Source organism: Hydra vulgaris, chromosome 08 (genome assembly GCF_038396675.1).
Source record: "Hydra vulgaris chromosome 08, alternate assembly HydraT2T_AEP".
In the NCBI taxonomy this organism is placed as follows: Eukaryota; Metazoa; Cnidaria; class Hydrozoa; order Anthoathecata; family Hydridae; genus Hydra; species Hydra vulgaris.
The window spans coordinates 974,212-989,342 of record NC_088927.1 but is presented as its reverse complement, the minus strand read 5'-3'; the positions used below and the strand labels follow the sequence as shown (position 1 = coordinate 989,342).

Genomic DNA, 15,131 nt, shown 5'->3' with positions numbered 1-15,131 from the left:
GTTAATTAATTTTTGGATTAATGTTTAAATCAGTTTAATGTATGTATATATATATATATATATATATATATATATATATATATATATATATATATATATATATATATATATATATATATATATATATATATATATATATATATATATATATATATATATATATATATATATATATATAAATGAGTGTATAGCTATACCTGAAATTTCACTGATAAATATAGCTTTATGAGCATTTCTTAAAGTGTTAACTAGTATTAATGAGGGAAAAAATTCTTACCTGAGGTTTGAATGTTTTCTGTAGTAGTAGTAGTAGTTGTAGTAGTAGTAGTAGTAGTAGTAGTAGTAGTAGTAGTAGTAGTAGTAGTAGTAGTAGTAGTAGTAGTAGTAGTAGTAGTAGTAGTGTTCTGTAGAGCATATAAGTATTGGTGCCTAATATGTTTTTTCATTTCATTTCCACACATGCTCTTAACCAGTTTTTTGATTTGACCCTAGACATTGTCATGTATTGTTGGATTCATTACAATGATTATTCATTACAATGATTAGATTTAATATGATGATTAGATTTAGGTTTAATATAATACCGATCACACAATTCCTATTACTAAAATAATTACATTTTTAGAGTTAACCCGTAAAAACCAAACATTTTTAGGTTCGGGAGTTTTCGCCCAAAATGGATAAAGACAACTTTTGTTATTTATTATACAAATTTATAAATTAAAAAATTATAAATTGTTCAAAAGTTACACCTTTAAAATCGTTTTATAGCAAAAGCTTTTACCAGAAATGAGACTGTAATAGATTTGGTTATATCATTTGGATATGACTGTCATGAATACGTCATTTGTAAAATACAAACCTATGTCATGGATAATAATGAATACATAATATAATTGCGATACTGTTTATTTATTATTTTAATATATTTTTGTGACAATAATATAAAAATGTTATAATTGAGTAAAGTTAATTCGTAAATATATTTTCTCGATTCATCATAATTTTTTAGAATTTTACTGGAGACATTCCAAGTAAAATTAAAATTAAAAACATTGTTCTGAACCTCTTTTGAAATGTTCAAAATTATTGAAACTTTTGTAACTTTATTTTCACTACCACATTTCTCTATACGATTATATAAAAAAAAAAAAAAACTATAAATATGATTAACAGCTTCCTCCATTAGGTGCAACTCTGGTGGAAAAAGGTAATCTACCAATAAGTGGTCGCTGGATTCTGGGTGTATCATTTTTTTGTATCATTATTTGACAAAGTTTAAAACCAGCTACAAAAAATCGTTTTTTCTATCTAAACTATCTTTTTTTTAAATTTTATCTTTTATTTATAATGTTCATTAATATAGAAATATTGTAGTGACTAATTGTAGTGACTTTCAGAAACATTTAGAACTAAAGCTAATGAAAAAAAAGGTTTTACAGAACTTTCTTTATATTTTGAATTTAGAATTTCTTCATAAGTACTCCTGGTTGTTTTGTCATTGCGAATATTTTTCTTAACTTCTAAACCTTCTATCTCATTATCTGACAATAGGTTCAAACTGATCTAAAATATGAAAGATTTTATTTTACCAAATGTTGTACCTTATATTTTAGTTTTAGCTGAATCAAGCTGAAGCATATTTAAAATGAAATAGAAAAATAAAAAACATATATTATTTACCTTCAGAAATCCTCTTGCTCCATCACGAGTTTGGCTATTTGAGGAAAGACGCTTGCTCTTAAGAGCAGTGCCCATTATAGTATTTGTTGAAAGAGAAGCAACATTATGACAATATGATAATGGTTGGAGGTTGGTTGCAAGAGTAGGTCCAACTATGTTTTCAATGCATTTTTGCACCTTGTTTAAAAGGGTAAGGGCATCCTTAGAAGATCCACCCCAGATATGGCAACAGTATTCCATACAAGGCCGTATTTGAGATTTATAGAGATAGAGAATAGAATCCAAAGTAAGAAATTGTCTAGCTCGATAAAGAGATGCAACCTTAGCAGATAACTAATTTTGCAACAGATTTGATGAATGGCTTCCAAGAAAGTTTGCAAGAAATAGTTAATCCTAGAAGATGAAGAGTAGATGACTCATCGAGTACATCACCGTTCATAAATATAGAAAGATCTAAATTATTGCGATAACGATTGCAATTATTTTAAACTGAAATGCCCCCTCCAACCAATCAGAGAGTGTTCGCTTCTTATCACAACAAGAATAAATGGTAGTATCATCAGCAAACAATGCCACCTTAGATGTGAAGATCATTATTGTAAATTAAAAAGAGTATAGGGCCAAGGGTAGAACCTTGAGAAACCCCTGATATTAAAGAATAAGTAAAAGAGTGCTGTCCATCGAGGACAATTTTCACTACGATTATTAAATACTACGATTGGAAAGGAAGGATTCAATAATCTTAAAGATAGCGCCAGATACACCATAAGATGAAAGCTTATGGAGAAGACCAGCATGCTAAACTTTATCGAAAGCTTTTGAAATGTCAAGAGTGATGGCCTTAACCTCTCCACCTTCACATCTAATGCATGATAAAACCTATCGGTTATTACTTTTTTATTAGGATCTTTTCTTTAATCACTATAAGCGAATTAAGAAACTCTTCAATATCTGCACACTTGATAATAGAAAAACTTTTTAATTTGCAAATTTCCTTTTTTAACATCAAATTTTTGAAAATGTGTTATAAAGAAGTGCACTGTCAATTACTGGAAGGGATTTTTTCAGGTTTGCTTGTTTCCATTTTTTTTCTTTAATCTATTATTAAACTTTTTAAAGCAAAAAATGATTATTTTTTTAAATGCCTAAATTATGTGAAGCAAAAATTCATTCAGTGGCCCCTAAGGGCCACTGAAAACATAAATATTTTGATAAAAGGAATTTTGTAAAGTCGTTGAAATATCACGCCTAAGTCTACACATTGTAACAAATCCAACAATGTATAACAATATATGGGGTCAAATCACAAAACTAAGTAGTTGTGTGTTTCATTATTTAAAAAAATTATCATTAGTTGATTTTGATGTTTTCTTTACAAAACTATAAATTGAAAGTCTGTGGAAAGTTATGCGTTTTTATAATAAATGATGGAGATCGTGATGTTTTAAATTGCTTATCATTCGATAAAATTGAAAAATTTTATAATTATTGCATAGCTTTTTTGGATATCATATATAGCAAGGAACAAGAGTTTCGACTTGAACTAACTCCTGGAAATTTATTAATTGTCAACAACTGGAGGTTTGTTTTTATAAATAAAGTTTGTTTCTAATGATGCATGTATATTAATAAACATCCCAGCCGGCACTAAAAAGAACTGTCTTTTTAGAATATAAAATATTAACACCTTTTAGACGTCTAAATTCAAATAACTATAAGACATCAAATTGTATTTACCTTTGAGAGTACAAATAATTGCTGTCTTAAGCCGTCTAAAAGAAGACTACCATTAGATGTCTTATATTTATCTGAATTTTGACCTCTAAAAGGTGTTAACATTTGAGATGCGAAAAAAAAACGTCTAAAAGACGTGTTTGTGCCGGCTGGGATTAATCTACTTTTCTTGTGCAATCTTCTATTGCAATATATTATTTTGGTCTTTTTCTATTTTTTTTAGGAGGTCGTGAATTATTTTAGAGTTCTTCATGGACGCACATCATTTACTGGAAAACGTAGTTTGAGTGGTTGCTATATCAGCATGGATGACACAGTTGATAATGCTAAAAAAATTTATTTTGTTTTTATTTTTAAAATTCATACATTGCCGAATAGTTATTAAGACATGAATTACACTTAAAAAATAAATATATTAAGTTAATACACTAGTTTTTTGATTTGTTTATTTTCGGTAGAGTTATTCAACTAAATTTCGTATTTTATTAATTTTTTTTTTTTATGTTCGTTTTATTAGGTTAATATACAATATTCCATATATTTTAGAGCACGATTTGTAAATTAAAATATTTTTTTTACAATAAAAAGTGAAATATTGATGCACTGTCGTTTACAAGCGCTGTTTGGGTACGCATGTGTATGTAAATAATTGTAAGTAATCAATCGTTATCAAATGAATATCGGATGAATAATTTATTAGTTCGATTACTGCATGGTCTGTTGAGTGATTTTTCTAAACCCAAATTGTTTATTATATAGTATTCTCAGATAAATTATTTTACAGTCTTACATACATAATAAGTTCTAATAATTTCGATAAACATGGTAAAACAAAAAGAGGTCTATAATTATATTTGTGACATCTCTAGTCTTGACAATAGGTGTGATTTTAACAATTTTTGAACTCTGGTACAATACCGGATTTTAATGAAAGGCCTAAAAGGTTACAAAGAGACAATTCAATTATGTTGAATATTGCTGAATAGTTCTAATTTAATATTGAATATTAAATTAAAACTTTGGCGTATTGATACCATAGTCATAATAATGTTTACAGATATTTGCGGTGAATAAAGCCTGAGAATATCCGCCATCTAAAAATGGGTCTCTGGTCCCATGCATGGGTCTAATGAAATTAAATTTTATTCATAATATCTTTAACTACATCGAAATTAATCGTAGGATTTAAAATTTCACATAAAATAAAATAATAATAGAAGATTTCAATCTTTTTTTATGGACTTTCGTGGTATTTTACATAAGAAATTTGCAATAAACATTTTATATTTTACTTTTACAAACTAACTTTTCTAAATATATATTCTCAATATATAAACTTAATATATAAACTCAATATATAAAAAAAATTAAAAGGAGTTCATTCAGACTTTTTGAAAAAAAAAATGGTGACGGGAGATGTATGTAATTCAAATGTATGTAAATTAAGATGTATGTAATTTAGGCTTTAATAAAAAAAAATTTTTTTACTTTTTTTTGTGTGCTTTATTGTTTTTTTTTATTATTCGTTTAAAGAAATAAAAGAATTTTTACAAAAAGTTATAGAACATTGATATAGTTTTACTATTATCAGGCATTTAAATTAAAAAATGAATTTAAGGAAATGTAAAACTTTTTTTGCAAGTTACATCTTCTAACTTTGCAACTACCCAATGGGCATTTGACGTCCTAGGACGTCCGAAGACGAACAAATCTGGTCCGGATTTCCGAGACGATAACGGCCGTGAACATTTTAGTGAACGGACGTGTTTATTATTAAACTTAAAAATGGGTTATAAAAGTATTTCAATTACTCATTTAAAAGAAATTATGGATATTCATGAAAACACAATAATGAAGCTATTTAGCGACAGGATTGATAAACTAGAGAGTAAAATATCAGTTATGCAAGAAGAAAATAAAAATTTAAAAAATGAAGTAAGTGACCTGAAAAAAAGTGTTGAATTTGTCAGTGACAAATATGAAAATTTACTATTGGAAATAGATGTTTCTAAAAAAACAGCAATGTCATCAGTATATCAACTGAACGACACAAAAATAAATATAGAAAATGATAACGTTATTAAAGATAAATTGGCTGAACTTGAAGATAGGAGTCGCAGAAATAATTTGAGAGTATAATGGTATAGAAGAAAAAGAAATTGAAACCTGGCAAGAAACTAAAAGTAAAATAAGAGAAATTTTAAAAACTAAATTGGGTTTAAATGGTAATATCGAAATTGAGAGAGCCCATAGAGTTGGAAAAAAGGTGATGGGTGTTAAAAGAATAAATAGAACTATAGTTGTAAAATTTTTAAACTATAAAGACAAGAACGCGATTTTGGATAAGTTCGTAAAGGCAAAACTCTGGAATGAAAATTTGTTTATAAATGAAGATTTTAGCGAACGTACTATGGAAATAAGAAGAAAGTTATTCGCGGAAGCAAAGGAGCTACGAAGTAAAGGAAAGTATGCTAAGGTTACTTATTACAAATTATTCACACGCGATTTTAAGTAATTTTTTTTTTTTTTTTTTTTCAATTCATAGTTATAAAATTATTTAAATTCTGAAATGGATTCAAACCAACTAAATTTTGAGTCAATTTCATTTAACTTTTTTCAAATTAATGATTTTTTACTTGATAATGAATCCGATCCTGGCATAAATTATTTTAGTGAAGCAAGTGCTCTTCAAAACTGCTCTTATTTTTATAACAATGAATTGAAAGATTATCTTAATAGGGATTTTCTTAATGTTATTCATTTTAATATAAGAAGTTTAAAAAAAAACTTTGATACTTTTCATAGTAATATAGAAGAAACTTCTGATATTTTTAACATAATATGCATTACAGAGACATGGTGCAGTTCTGATGATGTTAAAAACTCAAATCTCCACCTTCCAGGTTTTAATTTAATTTCTTTAGCGCGTAAAAATAAAAAGCAAGGTGGTGGTATTCTTTTTTACGTGAATGAATATTTGCGGTTTATTAACAGGCCAGACTTAAGCATTTCTGATGGCGATAAAGAGGTTTTAAGTATTGAAATTTTAACTAAAAATGCCAAAAATATAATTTTAAGTTATTGTTATCGCCCACCAAATGGCGTAATTGAGGATTTTAATGCCTTTTTACATAATGATATAATTAAAAAAAGTTCACATGAAAAGAAATTAAACTACATAAAAAAAGTTCACATGAATAGAAATTAAACTACATAATTGGTGATTTTAATTTAAACTGTTTTGAATACCACACTAATACTAACATTAAAAAGTTTTACAATGACATTTTCGAAATTGGAGCGATACCGTTAATAATAAGCCTACCAGAATATCATCAACATCAGCCTCTATATTAGATAATATAATTACAACTGACGTTTTTAACTTATCTTTAAAAAAAAGTATTATTAAAAGTGACGTCTCTGATCACTTTCTCATTTTTTTCTCCATAAACACAAACATCAAAAAAATTCTACACCATAATAAACCTTTCATCAAACGTTTTTTTACGGAAGCGAATTGCTCTGCTTATAAGGAACAATTATCTTTACTTCATTGGAAACATATAGATTCTAATGATGCTAATTTAGCTTTTAATTCGTTTTTAAAAACATTTTTTGAAATTTGTGATATTAATTTTCCTAAACATTAAATACTAAAAAAAAAAAAATACTTCACGTCACCATGGATTACAAAAGATCTCAGAAAAAGTTCTAAAGTTAAGCAAAAGTTGTATATCAAGTATTTAAAAACGAGAACATTAGAAAGTAAAACAATTTATAAGAATTACGCTAAAAAAATTTGAAATGCAAAGAAAAAATTTAAAAAAAAGATACTACATAAATTTACTAGAAAAATATAAAGATAATTTAAAGCAAACATGGCAAGTTTTAAGAGAAATTACAGGCAGTAAGAAATTGAAAGCTAACTCTTTACCTAAAGCTATTAAAATTGATAATAAAATATTTGATGATCCAGTAGTGGTAGCTAATAAAATGAATGAATTCTTTACTTCAGTTGGACCAAATTTAGCAAAAAAAATTTCAAACACAAACAAAACAATAAACAGATATAGTTTTCCTTTAATATCTTATCTAAATTCTTTTGAATTGTCTTTTGATGAATTTGATAGAGCTTTTAAAATGCTAAAGTTAAATAGAGCAGTCGGTCCTGATGATATCAATGGAAACATTGTCATTGATTCATATGATATCATAAAAAATATCCTTTTTAAAATATTTAAATATTCAATTCAACAAGGAATTTTTCCTGATGAATTAAAAATAGCTAGAGTTTCACCAATATTTAAAGGAGGAGACTTACTTAACGTTAGTAATTACCGTCCAATATCTGTTCTCTCTGTTTTCTCAAAGATTATAGAGAGAATTCTTTATAATAAAATTTATAATCATCTTTCTCAAAATAATATCCTATACAAAAATCAATATGGGTTTAAAAAAAATAACTCCACTGAACACGCTATACTCCAAATAACACAATATATTACTGAATCATTTGAAAGTTCCAAATTTACTTTAGGCATTTTTATTGATTTGTCTAAAGCCTTTGATACGATAGATCATAAAATTCTTTTTAAAAAACTTAAATATTATGGAATCTCTGGCAATGTTTTGAAGCTTTTAAAATGTTATTTAAGTAATAGAAAGCAATTTGTTCACTATGACGTATCATCGAAATCAAACTTGTTAGATGTAACATGCGGAGTTCCTCAAGGGTCTGTCCTAGGACCTTTCCTATTTCTTATTTACATAAACGATCTTTATGAAGCATCTAATTTAATGACAATTATGTTTGCTGACGACACGAATTTTTTTCTATCTCATAGTAACATAATTACCCTATTTCAAAGTATGAACATAGAATTAATTAAAATTTCAGAATGGTTTAAATTAAATAAGCTTTCTCTTAACATTGAAAAAACAAAATGGTCTATCTTTCATCCATACTACAAAAAACATCTTCTACCAAGTGAATTGCCTGCTCTTTTTATAGATGACATTCAAATTAAAAGAGTAACGGCTACAAATTTGTTAGGGGTTTTTATTGATGAAAATCTAACATGGAAAAAACGCATTGAAAACTTATCCTCTAAAATTTCCAAAAGTATAGGAATACTATTTAAAATAAGAAGCATGCTAAATAAACATACTTTAATTCAGCTTTACCACTCTTTTATTCATTGCCATCTAAACTATGCTAATGCGGCTTGGGGTAGTGTAAGTAAAACTAAATTAGAACCACTTTATCGCCAACAGAAACATGTTGCACGACTTATTAATTTTAAACATCGATTTTATCATGCTCTTTTAAACTCTTTTAAACGAAATGAATATTCTTAATATATATCAACTTAATTTTTTTAATGTATTGTGTTTTATGTTTAAATGTAAGTCTCGCACATCTCCAGTTTCTTTTCACAATTTATATTCTTTAATAGTTAAAAATAAATACAATTTGCGTAATGAAAATTTTATTCTTCAACCAGTTTTCGAAACTAATTTTGATAAATTTTGTATTTCATTTAGAGGAGCATTTTTATGGAACAAAATAGTGTTAAAACTTTTTGATTTCTCTCATGAATGGAACTTTTTCTTATTTAAAAGAAAATTGAAAGAAATTCTTTTCTCTGTTGAAAACATTCTGATATATTTTTAAGTTTGTTTTGTTTTTTATTAATACTCTTAGGAAATATTTTATCGTAATTTATATATACGAAATCTTTTATCTTAACTTATATATATGTATGTATATATATATATATATATATATATATATATATATATATATATATATATATATATAAATATATATATATATATATATATATATATATATATATATATATATGTATATGTATATATATATATATATATATATATATATATGTATATATATATATATATATATATATATATATAGTATATATATATATATATATATATATATATATATATATATATATATATATATATATATATATATATATGTATATACGTATATATGTATGTGTATTTGTGCGTATTATTTGTATGTGTATATATATATATTGATGTGTAAGTATATTTATTTACATGTTTGTATGTTTAAATATGTATAAATAATTATATTTGTATTTATTTTTTATTTGGACGTCTAAGGACGTCGAAGTATTATCACGCTTGTGCGAACTATTAAGCGCCATTGTAATTGTGTTTTTGAGTATAATTATATACGCTGTTATATAACAGCGAGCTAATTGCAACATTGCTTGTTACAGTTGCTTACTCTGACTTCCTACATTACACATTACTTACAGTTGATTATTCTGTCTTCCTGCAAAATTAAATAATGGAACGCAAAACGTATACGAAAAGATTCAAGTGAAAATATCAAAGGTACAAGTAAATTTTGAGTAAAACAAAGCTGAATTTATTAGCATTTATTATAAATGTTAGTTAAAAAACTACATAAGTATATAGTATATAAAGTTTTTTAACTAAAATTTATTTCAGCTTTTATAGTCTATAGTTATAGCTTTATATTAGTATAATATATAGTATATTTCTAGTAGTATTTCTAAATTAAAATATCTACAGATATATTATTTTATTAGGCTAAAATATCTATACTAAAACTATATAATAGAGTTTTCGTAAAAATATTTTAATCTAATAGGCTAAAATACCCTAAGATTATCTACATGTTTTAAGGACAGCTTCCATGTTTTTATCCTTTATTGAAATTTTGGAGTACTTGTTAAAAATATATATTAGTATTTTCTGGTAATCTTAATTCTAGGAGTCCCAGAGGTAAGATTCAAAAGATATATCTAATTTAAATGATGTATATTTAATTCTAAATGTGTTTTAAATTTCAACTAATTTCAACTTCATCTTTTCTTAAATTTTCATTTCAACTGTATAATAATAAATTAATATTACATATATGAAAAAGTTTATAATAATAATAATATTAGTTACAAATTGAGTAAAATAAATTTACCACCTTATCTCTATTGAAATCAGTTTTATATTGTGTATATTTTACACAAGTTTATTATTTGCAAAGTGTTTTTTTAGGAAGCGTATAACTAACTGGCATAATAACCATAGTCATGTGTATGTAATTTCACAATGTATTGACTCCCCAGCAAATGATTCAAATTTTAGTGAAAACTTAGCTTTAAAAACTTTTAATTATGGTTGTTTGTTGCAATCAGAAAGTGAAAATGAATCAGATTGTGATCATCAGCCCAAAATAAATAGTGTTTTGCAAAGTTTTGATAGTTTCATTTATCCTTCAGATACTGAATTTTGTGAGTTAACGGATGATAGTCAATCATTATTAAAAGACATTTGTATTTAGGTATTAAAACATCAAACTACATGAGAATATATTAATGACTTATTAACAATTTTAAGAAATCATGGGCACCAACTTCCAAAAGATTCAAGAACAGTTTTAGGAACATTGAACAAAGTTGATACAACCGAAATAAATGAAGGTGAATTTAAACCCTTGGTATAAAGGAAGGCCTTAAAACAATTTTAAAGCGCAGTGCATATAACTGTGATAAAATTAAGCTACTCTTTAATGTAGATGGTCTCCCTATTTTTAAATCATCGGGATACCAATTAAGGCCCATTACATCCCAATTTTCTGTTTTTCAACCTTTTACTGTTGCCTTATATGGTGGTCAGAAAAAACCAAATCCTATTGAGTTTTTGACCAATTTTACACATGTGCTGAAAGAGCTGCATAATAAAACAGTTGTTTTATGTGGTAAATCCTATTATGTCTCAATCTTTGCAATACCATGTGGTTCGCCTGCTCGCAGTCTTCTGAAGGGTATTGTACAACATAGTGGTTACTATACCTGTGAGAAATGTGATGAGGCTATTATGTGTGTTAAAGGTCGTATAGTTTATGGTACAATTAATAGTAATTTGGTTTTAAAAAGAACTGATTATGGGTTATGTTCGGGTCAGTATGCTTACCTAGATAATGAAAACAGATCTCATCAGCATATAGTGACTCCATTGTATGAAATTCAACAACTAAATCTTGTTCAACAGTTTCCATTGGACTATATGCATCTAGTTTGTTTAGGAGTAATGCGTTCTATTTTATTGTATTTAAAAGGAGGATATCCACAAATATTTTCAGGAAGAATGGCTTCTGCAGATCTGATAGAGATATCTCAAATTTTAAGTGAACTAAAAGGAGAATTACCTTCAGATTTTGTGAGTCAACCACGTGAACTAACTGGAGTTAATCGGTGGAAGGCTATTGAATTTAGAACTTTTCTTCTATACACAGACATTGTTGTACTAAATGTTCTGGAACCAAAAAGATACAAACATTTTTTGAGTTTAGCCCTTGCAATACGCATGCTATGTGAAGAGGAAACCATCTTACGATGCAGTTATCTAAATTCAGCAAGGCAACTTTTAAATTATTTTGTTGCTAATGCACATGAGCATTATGGTGATACTTTCACTGAATATAATATACATAACCTCAAGCATCTTCCTGATGATATTGATTTTTTTCAATCTTCTCTTGATGTTTTTTCATGATTTCAATTAGAAAATTATTTGAAAACCTTTTGACATTTTTAGAATTGGAACATGGTAAACAGAATCCATTAATAGAAATAGTTAAAAGGCTTCATGAATTAAAAGATTCTTACTCTGAGAAAACAATTACTATTACCAAAATTAATTGACCTACTAAATCTTGGTTTAATACTCAAGATTGTATATGCTTTGTGAATAACATTTTGCCTGATGGTAGATTAGTATGCAAGATGTACAAAAAGAGTGAACTAGATAATTTTTTTTGAAAATTTTATTTTTTCTAAGACTACAAATATTTCTTATAAGAAAAGATACACTTTGGTCAGATCAAATAACTTGTACAAATATAAAATGGAGAAAATATGTTTGCTCAGCACATGGAAATGATCAAGTTATCATACCATTACTAATTTGTGTAAATTTGGGCTGAAAAAAAAAGCAACTTAGTAAACCTTTATTTATATTAAAATTTTCTATTTCGAAACCTTTTTTATAAGAATAGATTTATTTAAACTTCGGTTTTATTAATCTGTTTAAAAAACTTAGAATATCTGAAGTTAAATATGCGATTATATGTAAAAAAAAAATTGAATGGTTTATGTTTCTAATTAAAAAAAAAGTAAAAAGATGTTTAAGACTAATGTAATGTGTATGTACATTTGATTTGTTCATTAAGTCCTCTTTTTATTCTCAGGCTTTTTAGTATTGTTGTTATAACTGAAAAAGGTCTACCAACCAAGACAGTGGTTCCTTCTCATTGGGATAATCAAAAGAAGTTCGAGCACCCAGTCCGGAGCTAGACTTGATTTTTAATTCTAATGAACTGTAAACAGTGGATTTTCTCATAAGCTGAGCGATAGATATTCAAATACAGGTGACGAAGTTTTATGTAAAGGTATTCCAGAAAAACTATTTGTTTGATTAGTATTTATTTCAACTTTATTATTTTTTTGCATTAGAAAAACTGAAACCAGCCCAAGATCCAGGTCTGTTGCCTGATTTTCCACCTGATTTCGTTAACAAAAATGCTGGAAAACCTTTTGGAAAATCAAAAGATGTTTGAGCACCTAGTCCAGAGCAAGACTTCATTTTTAATTCTAATGAACCTATGAGCAGTGGATTTACTCATAGGCTGAGCAATAAATGTTCAAATACAGGTGATGAAGTTATATTTAAGGATATTTCAGAAAAACTATATATTTTTTCAACTATATTTTCAAAATAAAAATTTAACTATATTTTCAACTTGATTTTAAAACAGGTAATTTAAAAAGGAAACATTCAAATATAGGCGATGGTGGAGTTTCTTTCAAGGAAATGTCAAACAAGCATGAGTACTTTTGTATTTACTTGTATATATTTTATCAATTGTTTTTCATTTATGAAAATTGTTTCATTTTTTTGTATTATATTGATAATAATATTTTTATTTCATTTTAGTTTCAGAATTAAGAATTTAATGTTATATAATTAAATATAATTCAAAAATTGCAATTAATAATAAATATTTTGTTAATTTTGAAAAATCGCAAATTAAATATTTAATTAAATTTTCGCTTTTCTTTTCAGAATTTCAATATGCAATTTTCGTGGAACTAACAAGTCAATTTGATCAAGGTAAGGTGAATCAAAAGATCGTCAGGAGCTACTTGAAAATAATGATGCGGGACCCAGTGGGTTCTCAAATTGTGATATTTTAACAGAACCAATAGATACAGTGGAAAGGTTTGATGAGGAAGAAAATGGATTAAACTCCAGTAAAGCAGCTAGGTTTCGAAAGGTAGTTTTGTCAATTTCTTTTTTTTTTTTTCCACCTCATAGAAAAGTAAATTTAATCAACAGTTTTAAATGTTACTTTTAAAAACACAACTCAAAACTAAAAAAGCTAAATTTTTTTTTTATTAGAAGTTTACAATGTTATTTGTATTTACAATTGATTTTATTTTACAATGCAATGTTTTTGTCTTTCCTCAAATAGACACAATTAATCTTGTGTCTATTTGAGGAAAGACAAAAACATTTCATTGTAAAATAAAATCAATTGTAAATACAAATAACATTGTTTTGTTTGATTTGTTTGCTTTTTTTTTTAACTAAAGTTTTTATTGTCTCTAGATTACACAGATTAAAGGGGTTGGTGGTTCAACGCCACGTCGACTTGTTAAAAATGTGTTAGACAGCAAAATGACACAACCTTTGCAAAGCTGCTTCAGTAAAGATGGGATAAAAGGAAAACGAAAATGTGTGGCCACAACGTTATATAAATATTTAAAAAGTTAGTTTACATACCTAATTACATTGTAATTAACTTAAAGTTTTTATTAGTTTTTATTATTTATTTTTATAAAGAACAAAAAAGTCATAATAACATTTAAATATAAATGAAAAATAGTTCTAAATTTTGCTTGTTTTAGAAGCGCTCATCTCAGAAAAAGATGGTTTTGACGTGGGCAATATTGAGACACTTGTTGACGACTTGTTAAAACGTGAAATTGCAAAAGGAAGGAATTAAATAATATAAAAACTTTTCAATTTTTTTCTATTATAGCATGTATTATAACATTTAAACAAGTAAATAAATTTTTAACTTAAAAAAAGAAATTATTGCTAGATTTCGGTGTCATGCCTAAATACGACGACCATACACTTGATAGGACGTCAATTTTGGACGAATTTGGACGTCCGCCAGACGTCTTAGTTCGTCCAAAAAGTGTCTAAAAAGGACGTCTTTGGACGTCCGCTCTGGACGGACGAAAGGTGTTTCATTTGGACGTCTACCGGACGTCCATTAGACGTCCAAAATGGACGTCCTAGGTCCAATTTGGACATATGCTGGACGTCATTGGACGTCCAAATGCCCACTGGGTAAGACAGTACTTAAAACCCTTTTGATTGATTTCATGCAAAGTCAGAAGTGCGTTACTTGTTAATTGAAAAAGTTTTGAAAAAATAAAGTTAAAACATAAAGAGCGCCAAGTAGAGTTGAAATCAAAAAAAATTCAGCGTTGAAAATAAAACAGCAACTCAAAGCAGGTACAAAAGGAAGGCATCTATGAAAGAGCAAATATTGTAAATGAATTTAATTACATGATCTTGTTAAAAAAGGTAGGATCACTTTAAAGTTTTATAAAAGG

At 26.8% G+C, this 15,131-nt stretch overlaps 2 long non-coding RNA genes across 5 annotated transcripts; both read left to right on the top strand.

Moving 5' to 3' along the window:
- Window positions 1–9,603: 9,603 nt before the first annotated feature.
- Window positions 9,604–13,359, top strand: LOC136084107 (uncharacterized). 2 transcript variants are annotated; one of them, XR_010640342.1, is made up of 4 exons: window positions 9,604–9,813; window positions 12,692–12,871; window positions 12,957–13,154; window positions 13,259–13,359. It is a non-coding gene; the product is annotated as an uncharacterized LOC136084107 (long non-coding RNA). The 2 variants fall into 2 exon arrangements; XR_010640341.1 differs by having other exon boundaries at window positions 9,605–9,813; window positions 12,692–13,154.
- Window positions 13,360–13,510: 151 nt separating this feature from the next.
- LOC136084106 (uncharacterized) lies at window positions 13,511–14,503 on the top strand. 3 transcript variants are annotated; one of them, XR_010640339.1, is made up of 3 exons: window positions 13,582–13,777; window positions 14,113–14,272; window positions 14,415–14,503. It is a non-coding gene; the product is annotated as an uncharacterized LOC136084106 (long non-coding RNA). The 3 variants fall into 3 exon arrangements; XR_010640340.1 differs by having other exon boundaries at window positions 14,412–14,503; XR_010640338.1 differs by lacking the exon at window positions 14,415–14,503 and having other exon boundaries at window positions 13,511–13,777; window positions 14,113–14,396.
- Window positions 14,504–15,131: the final 628 nt, after the last annotated feature.